A 16,330-nucleotide genomic window follows, 5' to 3' on the forward strand; every position below is an offset into this window, starting at 1 on the left:
AAACATTCTTGAAAAAGCGCCACTGAGCCGCAAGGGAGTGCTTGAAGAGCCGCATGCGGCTCCGGAGCCGCAGGTTGCCGACCCCCGTTCTAAGGCTATGAAACCCCTCACTACACACTTTTATCAGACGGATATTAATGTTTTCACACTTCTCTCTCTTGTTCAAACTCTAAAAAGTTTGTAGAAAACTTTGTCTAGTTTTATTAAATGAAAACAAAAATCTGGTTGAGATTGAAGATTTGTGTAAATGTGGCAAACTGGATGCATGCTGTAGACAAGACCTGGAGGAGGTTGATTCACAATCAGCCAATCAGGATGCAGAACGGAATGCCAAATAGAATAAAAGAATAGCATTCAAAATAGCACAAAAACCCCACAAATAAGTGAGAACATGAAATGTTAACAGTGATATATTGAGGGATCACTGTATACAGGGTTCCAACGGGGTCTTAAATAGTCTTAAAAACATTGAACCTATACATTTGGAAACAATACCTTAAATAGTTTTGAATTTTGATATCTGAGCCTTAAAAATTGAGCTGCTTGAAACTTTTCTGTTTCACATTCAATGTCAAAAATTAAAAATTTTCAGCCAAGATTATTTTGATTACTAAGTAAACATCGGGCAAACCAGTTGTTATGCACTAAACCGCTGGTTTGAAAAAAATAAGTAAAAGAAGAGCTCTAAAACATTACTGCACAGACCACAGGCAAGATAAGAAGTTTTGATCAGAAATTGGGAATAAATTAATAAAACGGGAAATAGATTGCTAATTGTTCTTAATTTTTGACATGTATGGCTTTAAAGAGGTCTTAAAAAGTCTTAAATTTAACTTGAAGAGACTTGTAGGAACCCTGTGTATTGTCCATGCACCTTCAGTCTGCAAAGCATCAGAATTCTTAATGAAACATAGAATTAGACAGGAAAAGCCAAGGAAAATACTGTCTGGTTAGAAAAGCCTTAATTTTACAGTCTTCAAGAACCATGAGTTTCATTGCTTCAGTTTTATTACCACAGTTGTAATCTCTAGATATAACAGGTGATTACATCAAGCTACAAACATCAGAAAGATGAGGTTGTGCATATCTGCTGCCAATTCCAACACCAGTAATCAAAATGTCTGAGTGTTTCTGCCACCTTCTGGAATTTAATTATTAAACAATGGTATAAACGTGTCCATTTTGTGATTTATTTTTTTGTTTTAAAGCATGCATGTCAAACTCTAAGAGCGGTGTCCTACATGTTTTTCAACTAACCCGCTGTTGAAGGTTCTTAATGGCAGAACACACCTGGTCCAGGTGTTTAGCAGCAGATAAGACAGGATTTTTGACAAAAGCAGGAGGAGGCTGGGCCTCGAGGCCTGGAATCTGACACTTCTGTTTTAAAGGATGTCTGTAATGCTACGTTAACACCAGGATTGTGTTGCGTGTTCAATACTGTCCATGAATGCAATTTTAGCATACAGTGTTCACACTGGACTGTCGCTACCAGATACTAGCGAAATGGTGCGAAATGTTGAAGAAATGCAAACCTGGTGAATCTTGTTCCAGACTTTTTCTGTCAGAGCTTTATTCTGATCTGTGAAAGACTTGGGCTATATCTGAATTACTTCCCTACTCCCCACATTGTGCACTATAAAGAGCGTTCTCCATTTTGTAGTGCTGTCGAGTTCACTGGAAATTTTCCTAGAAGTCTTTGCAAAAAAGTCACGAGCATCGATGCTCACTAGATTAGCGAATATGGACCACAATGCATTGCGGTCGAACAATTTTTGCAAAAAAAAACATGTTTAAATGTTTTGTTTTTTTTAGCAAACCATCCACATTTTCACCATGACAGCACAGTGGAGTCACTAATAGATGTCGTGAAATGTTTGTATTGATTCCTTTTTTAACTTTGTGAAATCGGTGATGTCATATCAGGCGTTTAAAAAAAACAAAAGTAAAGTAGTGAGCGTGGTGTCTGAATGGCTTTTAAAATAAAATAATAATAATTGAATAGGGTGGTCAGCATCTGCAGTATGTAACACAGGGAAAAAAATCAGATTAGTGAAAAAGTAGATCTAACATGTGTGGACAAGGGTAACCAGAGCGACAGAAGAGTCTGATGGCTTTTTACTGACACCATTCAGCTACCTGAAAGACACCTGTGGGTTTGTTTGTAACAGGTGCAGAACCCTTTGGACCAAACTCATGGGTTTAAAATAAAAATAAACACATTTATCAATCTAACCTTTGATCTAGTCCATTACAGAGAACAAAGCTAAGTTTCTTAGTAAAAAAACTGACATTTGAAAGGAAGTCATCATTTTATGGTCTACCATAAAAGAGTAATGCGTGGTAGACTGAGGGGAGACACAGACATCCAAAAAGAGTACGAGAAAAGAGGCCGTGTTGAGTGAGTGGGAGGGAGATGAGATGTCACTGTGCTTTGGGTTATGCATCTTAGACATGTGAAATGTGTCTTTGTTTTTCTTTTTTTCTCTCACTTTTACGCCATGTTTTCCCAGAGCAAACTTAAATAAAATCCTTAACCCCCTACATGTTTGGGTTCGTCTTTTGGCAGCTGTCACTTCTGTCTTGTGTTTTTTTTTGTTTTTTTCTCGAACAGCAAAATGGCAAGGCAGACAAAACACCCAAGGAATTTAATTTAGCAATTAGCTTTTAATAACAGTTTTTAATCAAATTATGTTTTTTCCTGAGACTCTGCATTGACAAACTACAGTTTTGCCTGTTGTTTTTGGTGCTTTTAATATTTTCTTGTGGCATTTTTCTGAAGATGGAGGACATCACTCGTCCCTCAGCTCCATCTGAATGAACTCTATTTAAATACGTAGTTGTTAGAAGCCAATCTTTCTTTAATAGTTCTGGTATCGCCTGTCCGTCCTGGGATAAGATCTCTCCTTCATGTGGGAATCCCTAAGGTTTCTTCTTTTTTTCCTGACTCAGGTTTTTTTAGGAGTTTTTCCTTACCGGGAGGGAGGGTCTAAGGGCAGGGATAACCAGTTTATTTAGTCTGTTTAGTCTTTAGCTGTTTTTCAAATTTTATGACTAAATTTCTGCATCTGTAAAATTACCTGCATGAAGCCCAATGAGGCAAATTTTCTTTGTGATATTGGGCTATATAAATAAAATTTAACTGAAACTAAGCTTAAATTTGCAGATCTGAGTATTTCTTTCTCAAAATTCAGTTAGTTTGCCTTCCAAGGTTCAAGGTTCAAGGTCTTTTATTTGCCATGTATGCAACAACGTACATTGAAGCATATTGGAATTCGTGTGCTGGGCTCTCAGAGTCACTGTTGGATTGAAGACTGGAGTACAAGATTAAATCACCCAAATATAATAAATCAAGTATTTTCTTGCAGAATTTGTGACTGGACAGTCAATTCTAGGGCTGGTATCACGATACGATGCGATATGCAATACATGACTAACAATATCGTTGATACCGTTGATATCGTGATACTGTGATAACGTCTCACCAAAGGATGACGAATATAACGTATTAAAGTCTCTTGAAACGATAAAAGATCGATACTTGGTGAGAACCTATCGAGAATCAGACGCAGGACTAAATATCCTGATATATTGCAATATTGATATTTTGGTACACCCCTAGTCAATTCTTCTTGCACTGCTGACACCATGAGCAGATCATGTCCCGTATTACACAACCAGATAACACTGTAGGGGGTCGGCTGTGCCTGGTGCTGCTATCCAATGTCTTTCTGTTATCGGAGTTTATATTCTGTTTCCATTCTTTGTCTATTTTTAACAGTAAATTCATCAACGTCCATGTCCCCTCATGTTACCAAAAAGTATCTAAATTCTTTTTGCAGAGAGGATGTATTTAGGAATATTGCACTCATGCAGAACATATTTCATCTACATTTTGTTGAGCTTGCAGATTGCGTACAAATCTGGCACTTTTATTTTGGTCTTTTTTTATTAAAATTGTATTTCTGTTATGTTGGCAGATGCACTGACCCCATCAAAATCTTCTTAATCTGATTAATCTCTATTCACACAGTGCTGTGGTTGCACTCTGTTGGTCCAATTCCTCCTACAAAGTTAGGATTTTGTATTCTTTGATTACATGGGAAAAGAGTTTTTGTCCATGTAGACATATCTATGAGTGCATTTATATGTTAACAGGAGTAACATATAAATCACAGAAGCTTATCTTAACTAATCGAAATATTTGCTACATAAAAGGGTTTGTGAAAAAAGGTTCATTTTATGAAGGTCATTTATACTGGTCTTTCCGGCCTGTTTTCTAGTAAAGACAAACTGTTGACGTGTTGGTTGGTAACACTTGTGCGTTTGTGCTTCCATCTCCGTGATTCTGCTATTGTTTTCTTCTTACAAAACCTGAATGGAGACAGATTATCCTATTGTGTAACAGTTTTATCCTGATGGAGTGATCTCTTCTGTGATCACAATGCCTTCATACAGGCGGGCTTGAGAATTTGATAAGTGCTAAAAATGAAGGGACTAATATTATTCATTATTCTGTAGTGATCTCAATTTATCAATGCTGAACACTGATTGAATAATTTTACTGACATCTCACAGCTTTGTCCAACAGTATTTATGAAACAACAGAAAAGGGATTTTTTTTGTAAATCTACGTTCAGCAGCCACTTTCAATAAAAAGTCTCTAACTTTCTGTTTGGGTACATTTTGAGTTCATTCGGTATTAATAGTCCATACCAGCCAAACAAAAACTCTTTTATAAAAAATAATCAACAGTTTTGTTTACATTTTTTATTTTGCCATAGAAAAGAACCTAAAAGTAAAAACTACACCTAAACAAATGATCATTTCCTTTTCTGGGGTCAAGCATGTGAATTCCTGGGATAATGACATGAAAAAGTGTTTAAGTTTGTTTGATTTAAGTTTAAATATGAAAACAAAATGATTGATTTGTATGCAGCGTGATGTGAATATAGTGTCCCATATTGTATTATTGTTATTATTATGGATTTTTGCGTTTGTTGTGATTATCCCCACACGTATAGTCATCTGTTTGTATCACATGAAATAATAAGAATGGAGCAGGGATTTATAAGACTTGGTCTTCATTCCACTTCTGTTCTTTAAGAAGATTGTACATTCCAACTTAAAACAACCAAAAAATGAAATAAAATAAAATAAAAATCTGCTTTGAATATATTGCATAGCCTAATATATCCTATTTTTTCAGCTGTGCAAGCAATTTCTTTGTTTTGCTTGGCTTTGGCTACAATTTAGCATTGCATATTTTCTGATTTGTCTGGCGTCAGGTTCACACCGTGCGCAGAAGCGGAATAACCTCCAGTTCACACCAGACGCGTATTTTTTCGCGACAGTCGACAGGCGCTTCTGCTCAGCTGTGGTTATTTAGAGCTACTATCATTAATTTGTTGAGCAATACTCCAATGTTCTTTAATAAATGTTTACAAAGCATGACCAGAAATGTTTTTGATGAGTGTGGATTGGTAACGGACATTCTTTGGCTGCGGGGGTGGGGGTTGAGCGGAGACCGGAGGTCGTATTCGGTGTATTTGCAGAGGTCTCTGGTTCCTAACTCCTGCAATTAAGGGGGAATATTGTATTTTCATCTCTACGGTCTGTTTCGATAGAAAAACATTATCACACTTGTCAATGGCAGTACTTTATTGTGAAAAATTGGTCATATTTTGAAAATTGGACAGGATTGACACTAATCACTCGCAGCTCACGTATAAAAATAGACCGGACACCAAAACGGTCACTGCACTTTGTTGACATGTTAAAGTGTAGTACTAAAAGATCAAAAACTGGCACGCTTTAAGCAGCGATGCATAAAACATTCTTTTGTATTAAAAATAAAAAAGTTGATATTTTATCAAATATAAACATTCTTTTTCTTCAATCATCAGTTTATTTCTACATCATGGATCCACTTTTAAGTTTTTAACACCATTACTTTATGAGTTCTGTGTTCATACCAGAAGGCTTGAATTAATTAGAAGTTGGACAGTGGGTTTGGACCAGGTTTACTGCATGCATGTACACGAACGTGCACACACACACACAGCACCTCCACCAGCACCACAGAGACTGGATTACAGTGACCTACATGTGATGGGGGATATTGAACTGGGTTGCTGATAATCAACTCTATGCCCATAAGCATTGTAAATATGTCTGTGTGAAGCAGATGAGATTGATTGAGTGCACATTGCCTGGATAGCTTGTGTTGCGGAATAGTGTATGTTTTCTGCATATCTTTTTAGCTTCTGTAATCTCCTGTCCATGTAGACATCACCACAACTTTGAAGATGTCCTCTCTTACGGACATCACAGGTACATGCAGACAATAGCTTGCCGGGAAAACGGTTTACACTAGCAATGTAGAAACAGATCAGATATTAGCTGGTCTTTCAGCAAATGAAAACTCATTATTACTGGCCTAGATATTCTCGTTAGCCAGCATGTACAAGGACAGCATGTACAAAGACTTCTACAGGACATAGTCAAAACTTTTGGAAGTTTCTTCAAACTTTCTTTCATCAGATGAAAAAATAACAGTATTCAAAAAAGTATTTGTGTCATCTTGTTTTCTTTTAGTAAGATTGCTAAAACACTGTCAAAAATGTGGGTTAAACTGGTTTGGACATTAAATTACCTTTTTATTGTCTTTCACTTGTTTGGAGGATTTCACTTGGACCTCCGTGAGATTCCTTACATTTTCTGATAATTACACTGTTTTGAACATAAAGAGACATTTTTATTTTGAAAAAATAAATATTTCAGCTACTCACGTGTTAGCACTTGTTTATTTTTCATATGTGTAACATTTGGTTGTTACCTGTCATGAGTCCAGATACTCAACTTTTTTTTTTTTTTTTAAAGTNTAAACATTTATGTCATATTGGATACTCATACTTCTGAGACCACTATCTGTTCAGCATAATCAAAACATTCCTTAAAACATATTGTACATAACTTGGTCTTGCGTTTTCTGTCCTGTAATTCATCAACATTCCACTAGAGGCAGTAGAAGTCATTTCCTTCCTATTTCAAAATGGCTGCGTCCAAGAAATCTCTCTTTTTTTAACTCATCTATTGTAAATCCCTTTTTCTTCATTTATGAATTACTACTTGAAGTAAAGAAATTCAATTCTTTAAAGTGCATGTTGAAGATGGTGGGAAAATTAGGGGCTTTTTTTCCTAAACACAATTTGGATAATAGTCTAACATTATTATGAGCAAAAACTTACCAAAACACACAACATATCATTACTGATGCTATCTATATATCACAACAAACTGATATTGAAATTAGTTTTTTGGTGGATTTAATTTATAGGGTTTATAACAACAGATTATTAGGGCCATCAAAAAAGGAAAAAAAGTAATATTGTGAGTTTTTTTCTCATAAATTTACAACTTTAAATCACCAAACTTGTATGTTTTTTTTCTTGTAACTTTTATAATTTTTTTTAGAGATTAAAAGTTGTACATTTACAATTTAGCCTATGACTTTTAAAGTCATAAATATATTGCTTTGTCCTCATAATTCTACGGTTATGACTTTTTTTTGTAAATCTGCAAGATTTAAAGTCGTAATTATTTTTTTATTTTATTTAATTGCTTAAAGTGGTGGAATTCTCAGGGTTAAGGTTATCAAGACTTCCCTGATTAAAAATAAAAATAGTTCATGTTTCACCCTTTAAATTGCTTGCAACATTACATGAGGTTACAGAATCAGATGTCATGTTTGCTAATAAGCCTTCATACGTTTCTTTGGCTCACACGATGCAGAAACCATCATTTCTAAGGAGCGCTGGTGTTCGTTCTCCTTACACAAACAAGTTTTGAAGCATGCTGATCGAACTAAATTCAAAGTGAGGAAATAATTTTTTTTTTCAATCACCAACTGGAGCTGATGAAACTATTGCTCTCTCTGGAGAAAGTTCTGCAGAAGAATTATATATAAAGAGGAGTACACAAAATGACAGAATCCATGTATCAAAGCTTTCTCCAGTTTAGGCCTCATTGTGAGAACTTTCTTTCATCTGCATTTCCTCTTATAGAAACAGCTTTTGCTTCTATTTCTTGGCTCAGGAATCATCCTTTCATCCATACTTTACTTTTACGTTTTAGCAGTTGATCATTTGCAAGAAGTTTGAAGATCAAAGCTTCAGCATATTTTTAGTTAACCAAGGAGGAGCTTCGGATTGAGTAACATTGCAGTCCTTGAGAATAAAACCAGAATAAACAATCTTGCCAACAGCACCACAGGGGAACAGCAGTTCATGTTTTGACGGACAGATTGGTTAACACTCAGGGGGAGCAGAGTTTCTGGAATCTCTTAGAAAATCTGTACTCTGGAAAGAAAACCAACTGTCTAATTCTAAAGCAGTAGAGATGAGGATTTGCAGCCAATAATCAATAATCTGCTGTGAGCGTTGTGGAGCAGAGTAAGTCCTCTTTACCAAAAAGGTTTGAGGTTATGCAGATATTAAAACCTATAAAAGGTAACTTTACCATTATGCCCAATAGTCTGTTCTTTAGGAATTCACCTTTAACTATTTGAAAGAGGTTAGCCCATTGACTGTATGAGAGAACTGGACTGAGTGACGCCTCCCACCTCATATTCTAAACAGGAAGTACCTTCTGGCTCCAAGACGCCAATATCACTTTAGAGAAATAAACAGCCATTACTCAGTAATTATGTTTGTTAGAATAAACTTTATTGCTCTGCTACTTTTTTCTCCATATTTTCTTCTGTAGTTCAACTTACAAACAGACCAATCAAATATAAGTAGGTGGTCACCACATTGAACATTTGAAATGTTTGATTGACACATTCTTTTAGAGAACATGTGTGATAATAATTTCGGCCCACCTGGTAATTCTATCCGGCCCTCCAAATCATTTTGTTTTATTGTTATTTATGGCCCGATGTTATCTTGCGCTCATTTCTAGCTCGTGTAATTTTGACTAAATATATTTTTATAGAGAGTAAAATATTAAAAGTTATTTAAAGTTTAAGTGGGTTTATTCTGGAATAATACTACTGCCTGTTTTTATTATTCTTAGTTATGTTAAAAGTTACGGTTTTAAAGTTTAAAAAATGTTGTTTTAATGTGACATTGTCTGGTTCCAACATGGCAACTGAATTGACTTCACTTTGTTGGAGGAGTTAGTCATTTTCTGTGCTGAAAACCAACACATCCAACACACCCAACACATCCTCAAGTCGTCACCTATTGATGTTTGGTTAAGGACCCCCTTTCTGACACTTTCTTTGTCCCCAAACTTGTCTTTTGTTGATGTGCTGGCTGTTCGTAAAATCAAGTGTCCAAAATCCTCAGTTTGTGGTACCGGATGCGGTACTGCATGCGGACTGGTCCTCAAGACACGACCAATACCAGCAAGTTGCTAGCTGTTCCCATTAAATCATGTATCCTCAGCCTGTTTTTTGCAAACCGGAACCGGTCCGTACAGTGCCCTAACCCAGTACTGGTACCCTGATCCGGCACCGGATGCAGTACCAGATGCCAGTAGCAGATGCAAACTGGTACTGAGTTAGGGCACTAGTACCACGACCAGTGCCAGTACCCTAACCCGCTACTGACCGTGTCCCAAGGACCAGTCTGCATGCAGTACTGGTACCCTAACCTCATACCGCACTCAGACTGGTCCTTGGGACACGGTAAGTATTGGCTGTGTCCGGTACTGGCTGCATCCGGTCCTGGCCATGGACCAGTCTGCATGCGGTACCAGTACCCTAATCCGATACCGCACGCCGACTGAAGTGCCTACACAAACTGGTCCTTGGTACTCACCCAGTCCCAAGGACCAGTCTGCGTGCGGGTTAGGGTACCATAATGCGGTACCAGTACCCTAACCCAGTACTGATGCCCTAACCTGGCGCCATACGCGGTACCAGACGCCAGCAGCAGATGCAAACCGGTACTGGATTAAGGTACCATACTGGACCGTTTCCTAGAGGTTGGTAACCAATGATTTGATGGGGACAGCCAGCATGTCAAAAAATAATGAGTTGGGGACACCCAAAACATCAATTTTTGACGCGGATAGTCCTTAAACAAACGTCAATATGTGATGAGTTTGGAGTGAGAACGTGCTAACATGCTAACGCTGCATGAACTACTGGAATCTTAGATGCTGCTGATGTAAATGATGAGCTTCCATCCTTTCAGGACTCATCAATTTGAAGGTAAGAGCAGGACACCATCATTTCTGATTATTTATGAGTTTGTCTCAATTCAACACTTTTTGGGAGCATGGTGCCTGAACGCCCAGCGATTGACCCTTTAAACCCCAGAACAATGAAGAGGCAGTATGACAGGCAATAAACATGCAAATGAGATGTGAATACGAGTTCAAATCCAAATTACAGTCCAGTGAATAGTTTAATAAGCAGCAAGGTTGTTAAATAGAAGAAATTTCCAATTGTGGGACTTTTGGAGCTTTTTTCCCTTTTTTTATTGTGAGACTCCTTCAGATGTTGCCTACATTTGCAATAGTTTATCTTAGAATCAAATTCGAAACAAAGAAACTTTTTTACCTTCTTCCAAATTATAAAATACATTCATCATTTACTTTATTCTCTGTTAGCTTAAAAGTCAAATGGGCTGTGTCCTTTACAGAACAAGGTCCCTTTGCTCTCCCTCTCACAGATTGATTGCTCTGGACATGACACTAATCTCATAGTAAAGGTTGACTTAATAAGAGGATTAATGTCCAAACAACCACACACGTGGGCCCCACAGAATCCACAAGGGCAATGACAGAACATTTGTCTCCATTTGATTTAGGTTGGAAGATCATCTGCTAAACTTTGAAAAGATCGGAAAGTGAAATGTCCTGTATGCAAACGTCAAGGATTCTCAAAGTTTTATTTTTGTGTCTGATTTTATACGTTTGGAATCCTGTCTACCAAAAAAATGTAGCAAAAGAGGATTATTTTAACTTGTTTCTTAATCATATTTGAAGAAAACACAAACTCAAATTAGAAAGCGTAATAGTGAAACATTTGAATTAGATTTTACAACAAAACCTTTGCAGTGCTCATGTTACCTTTGTTTCTCGTTTTTAATCAATTTCTCAAAAGGATTTTAGGTACTATGTAGCAAACTTTATTAATTAGTTTGATTGTCTCATTTTGAATAAATCAATAGCTTATTATCTGATAAAAGTTTGCTCTTCTCATTGAAATTTCTCTTGTTTTTTTAATTCATCTACTGTCATTTAAAAAAATAGGGTGTCAAATTATTGTATTAATCAATTAATTAACTATTATTCTTTATATGGGGTTAACTCTTGCATTCTTGATAAAGAAACAGAGGTCCAACTGTTTACTCACACAAATATTTATCTGAACTCAGCAGAAACGTGTCTTACAAGCTCTCAGTTCATGTGTTGGTGTTTGTGTACACTGCATGCTGCGCATCGTCGCATTGACCTGGCGTGTGTTACAAGTTCAAGAATGTTTGATGAATTCAGCCGGTGGTGTTCATACACCAGACTGTCAGCAGACTTCCAGTGAAAGTTCCTGCCTGAACGTGAGCCCCCCTGGCTGGTTTATATATACCTTCAGAGTTCTCTTATACAGTCAATGAGCTGTCACTGCAGTGACATCATCAATGTGCGACTTTGTAGTTTGTACCTGAACGGATAATGACAATGCGGCAACACCACAACTCTTATCTTTTATGTAAAGGATAAAGCCTGATGAGGTGTTCATTATCATAGCTAATGCGGTACACTGATGGCTGATCACATTGAACAATAAACTGGAATAATGTACGTCAACTTATTTATTATGGTATTAATACAAAGTTTATGGTCAATATTTTTTGGATTGCTCTGAAATGTTCCTACTTTTTTCATGTGTTAAATCTTCACATTCTGATTACAAAGGTGTCACATTTTGACGCGTGGTTAAGGACCCTTTTTGATGTTCTGGTTGTCCCCAATGTTGTTCCAATTAAATCGGGGGTCCGGATGTTTTGTAGGACGCGGTACTAGACGCAGACTGAACCTTGAGACGTGGCCAGTACCGGTACCCAAACCCTAGCCCAGTCTGCATCTGAAACTGGTACCACGTCCACCCATTCTAATCTGTGTCCAGTACCAATCCATGTCCAGTACCAATCCGTGTCCGGTACCAATCCATGTCCAGTACCAATCCATGTCCAGTACCAATCCATGTACGGTACCAATCCATGTCCAGTACCAAACCGTGTCCGGTACAGATCCATGTCCGGTACCAATCCGTGTCCGGTACGGATCCATGTCCGGTACCAATCCATGTCCAGTACCAATCCGTGTCCAGTACCAATCCATGTACGGTACCAATCCATGTCCGGTACCAATCCGTGTCCTGTACCAATCCATGTCCAGTACCAATCCATGTACGGTACCAATCTATGTACGGTACCAATCCATGTCCAGTACCAAACCGTGTCCGGTACAGATCCATGTCCGGTACCAATCCATGTCTGGTACAGATCCATGTCTGGTACCAATCCTATCCAGTACCAATCTATGTCCGGTACGGATCCACGTCCACCATCAACTCGGTGCTGGTTCCGATCGGTGTCCGGTACCGATCCTTGTCCGGTACTGGCTTCAATCTGTGTCCAGTACCAATCCACATCCACTACAGATCCGATGCCGGTTCCCATCAATGTCCAGTCCTGGATCCAATCTGTGTCCGATACCGATCTGTGTCTGGTACCGATCCATGTCTGGTACTGGTTCCAATCTGTGTCCGGTACCGGTTCCAATACGTGTCCAGTACCGATCCACGTCGGGTACTGATCCACGTCCGGTACTGATCCGTGTCCGGTACCAGGTTAAGGTCAGGGTTACAGTACGGCTTATCGGTTTGGGAGCCTCGATTTAATTGGAACAACTGGCACATCAAAAAATGACGAGTTGGGGAAACCCAAAACATCAAAATGGGTCCAGAACCACGGGTCAGAATATGACGATCTGTTAATGAGAAGTGTTAGTTACATTACAGCACTCTAGACCTGATGTTTTGTTCTTTGTGTGTACTTTTTTTTAATTCTTTGTTAAAAAAATCCTCCTTGTTGTAGAACTAAAGGATGGAATTCTATTATAACAGGAAAACTTCATAAATCCTCCTTTTTGTTGTATTTTGATCTTTTACTGCATCACAATGTCACAAAGGTAAATGTAAATACATCAAATTAAGAATTTTCACAGAAAATATTAGGTCAGATTAAAAACATATTAATTGCAAGTCATGAATAATTAATCACACAAAAATATTAAATGCATGACAGCACTATTTAGAATATTATTCATGTTAGAATTTGCTTTAAATAAATATTTGATAAAGTCCAGCAATTTATAAAGAAGAGGTAGGCTTTAAAAACTTTATTTTCATCTTTCCACATGCCGTGAGTGAAGCTATAATAAAGTTAGATTAACATTAAATCAAATTAAAGCCATTTGTCGGTACAATGGTGGTGTTTTCACATCTCCACCAGCTCATGATGGTTGATATGGACAACATGCACCAAACTGTCTTAAAATAAAAATATTTCAAGATAATAATGCTCGAAATGTGTTTGTTATTCTAGTCATGATGCTCTGACAGATAAATGTGCAGCACCGACTCCATAAAATAAAGATTTTCACACAAACAAGACGTACTTTGAATTTCCCTCTGAAGGTTGGATGAGCAGCTTTCATTCTAGCGTTTTCAGAACAAAGCTCCACATGTTGCATAGCGGCGCTGAGAGCTTCCAAGTCTGCGTCTTTCTCCCTGTTTTACACCATCTCAGCACTTGGGAGTTTATTGAGTCAAGATTAAAAATAAACAATAATTAGAGGAAGTTCCCATCCCAGGTTTTGCAGGGCAGTGGGGAATGTGTCACTAGAGATTCAACTTCACAAGTACGTATTAAATAAACATGCATGTACATTTCAACCTTCAGTGAAAAACATATTTCTATATAAGAAACAAAATCTACAAATGCTTTTGTAGAATTACATGTAAGGTTTGGTAGATTTTTCTCATTCTATTGTGTTGAGTCATTTCCTTCCTTCAGAAAGCTGTTGAGCTTCAGCTCCACTGATAAATGTTGATGCAAGTGTTTGTGAAAGGTTCATGAACCCTGAAGACTGACAGCGGGAATAAATGAGAAGTAAAATGAACTGGTTTGTTACGCAGTCATTGGTGTCATTGAAAATGTCAGCATCATCATTTAGATGGATACATGTATGCATTACATATTTACCTCCGGATTGTCCTTGCTCACTCTGTGATCGGGGGTCAGGAGTCTAAGTGTGTTTTCCCAGTGGAAATGCATGACTGTTCAGAACACTTTGCTCAAGATGCCACTGGCATTGTAACACAACCATAATGTCAACATTAAATGTGTGAATTAGTGATTATCCTTGTGTTAAAGGTAATAATGCAAGTCAAGAATGAGGTTCTAATCAGGAAAATGTACTTTCAAACATTTTGAAAATCAGTTATCCAATTTTTTTGTGTAATTGGGAGTATAAGTCGCAACAATGGAAAAAAAAGAAGAAAATATCTAATATACCGTAGAATAACCGGAGAATAAGTCTCGCCGGAGTATAAGTCACAAGAGCAAAATATGTCTAATCAAGAAGAAGAAAACCATAAGTCGCTACTTTTGGGAGAAAAGTCTAATGTTTCAGAGCCCAATAAACAAACAAAAAATAAATAAAATAATACTAATCTTTTGATCAGTATAAGAAAAACATCAAAGCTTAAGAGGAAAAAAATCAGATTCTCTTCCATGTTTGTTTTGGACGACACTTCTTGTGCCATTGTCAGTAACAAATACTCAGATGCAGCTCCCTCTAGTGGCTGTTAGAGGAAATAACTACTAAAAGACAAACTGTAATTTAAACTCCAGAAAATACGGTAAGCCACACTTTTGGGAGAAAAGATAAACAACAACAAAAAAAAAAGCAAGTTGTACTCTGAAAGTAAGGCAGACAATTTTTTTAATGAATTCAGAGACTGTTAAAAACTGTTTTTATATTTTTTCTAAAATACTCCAAGTTGCAGGGAATTTCATCATCTTTTGAGTCAAACTCATAAACTTTTGGACTTACTAAAAAATTGAGATTGCCTTTTTTATAGACTTTACAACCTGACCCATCCCAGGGCCCCAAAAACTTTTTTGGACAGTTTACCTCACTATTAATAGCAGTTTTATCATTTAGATTTATATATTTATTTATTTTTTAACTAACATAAGAAGTGAACCTTTGTAAACCAGTTTTCTGCTATGAAGCCATCCTTGATGTATGAGAGACATACCACATGCCTCACAGAGACATACCTCATTATTTTTGTACCATCATGTCAACAAGTAGTTTTCCAGAGAAAGCTGACAGATTGCACTGGATCTTAATTTTGGTTTCATCTCTGGTCCTTAACTGGAAGCAGCAGCAGGCGGTGGGCGACTGCTTTTAAAAGACCTCGAGCAGAAAGCGGCTCCTGCCGTGCAGCCATCTGTTTTGATCAGCCAAATAATAAGAGAGACAACAAAAACAAAGACAGCAGAAATATGAGGCAAGAATAAGTGGCAAAGCAGAAAACAAAAAGAATCTTTAAAACGTATGACAGCAGGGGAGTACAGTTTGGAGATGGGAATCTTTAGGTTTGGTTCTTAGGTCATAAATAAAGTTAACTTTTTCACAAACTATACAGCACATATGTCAAAGTCAAGGCCCGGGGGCCGGATCCGGCCCTGCATGCAATTCTGTCCGGCCCTCCGGATCATTTTACTTTATTGTTATTAATGACCCGATGTTATCTTGCGCTCACTTCTAACTTGTATAACTTTGACAAAATATATTTTTATGGAGAGGAAAACATTGAAAGTTATATAAGGTTTAAGTTGATTCATCCTAGAATATTCCTGACTTTTTTATTATTCATAATTATGTTTAAAAGTTACAATTTTAAAGTTTTAAAAATGTAGTTTTAGTTCAATAAATGTTTATCCTGTTCGGTCCATGACTTAAGGTGTGTTTTGGATTTTGGCCCCTTGTGCGATTGAGTTTGACCACTGCTATCCGGTTTATTGCATTTGGACACACATATTGTTTTATATTTTATTCCAAATATAAACAATTAGTTAATGGAAAAACAATAAAAGTCTTATATGATATATTCCTATACATTTCTATTATTATTATTATTATTAATGGAATACTGTGTGTGGGCTGCACGGTGGCGCAGTGGTTAGCGCTCTCGCCTCACAGCGAGAAGGCCCCGGTTCAAATCCCGGCTGGGACCTTTCTGTGT

The 16,330-nt window shown here is 37.3% G+C and overlaps 1 protein-coding gene across 1 annotated transcript in view; it reads left to right on the plus strand.

Annotated features, from left to right (window-relative positions):
* The window catches only part of lsamp (limbic system associated membrane protein), a gene marked incomplete in the record, with an annotated part of 297,382 nt that overhangs the window by 25,252 nt on the left and 255,800 nt on the right, over positions 1-16,330 (plus strand).

Source organism: Oryzias melastigma, linkage group LG13, assembly GCF_002922805.2.
Source record: "Oryzias melastigma strain HK-1 linkage group LG13, ASM292280v2, whole genome shotgun sequence".
In the NCBI taxonomy this organism is placed as follows: Eukaryota; Metazoa; Chordata; class Actinopteri; order Beloniformes; family Adrianichthyidae; genus Oryzias; species Oryzias melastigma.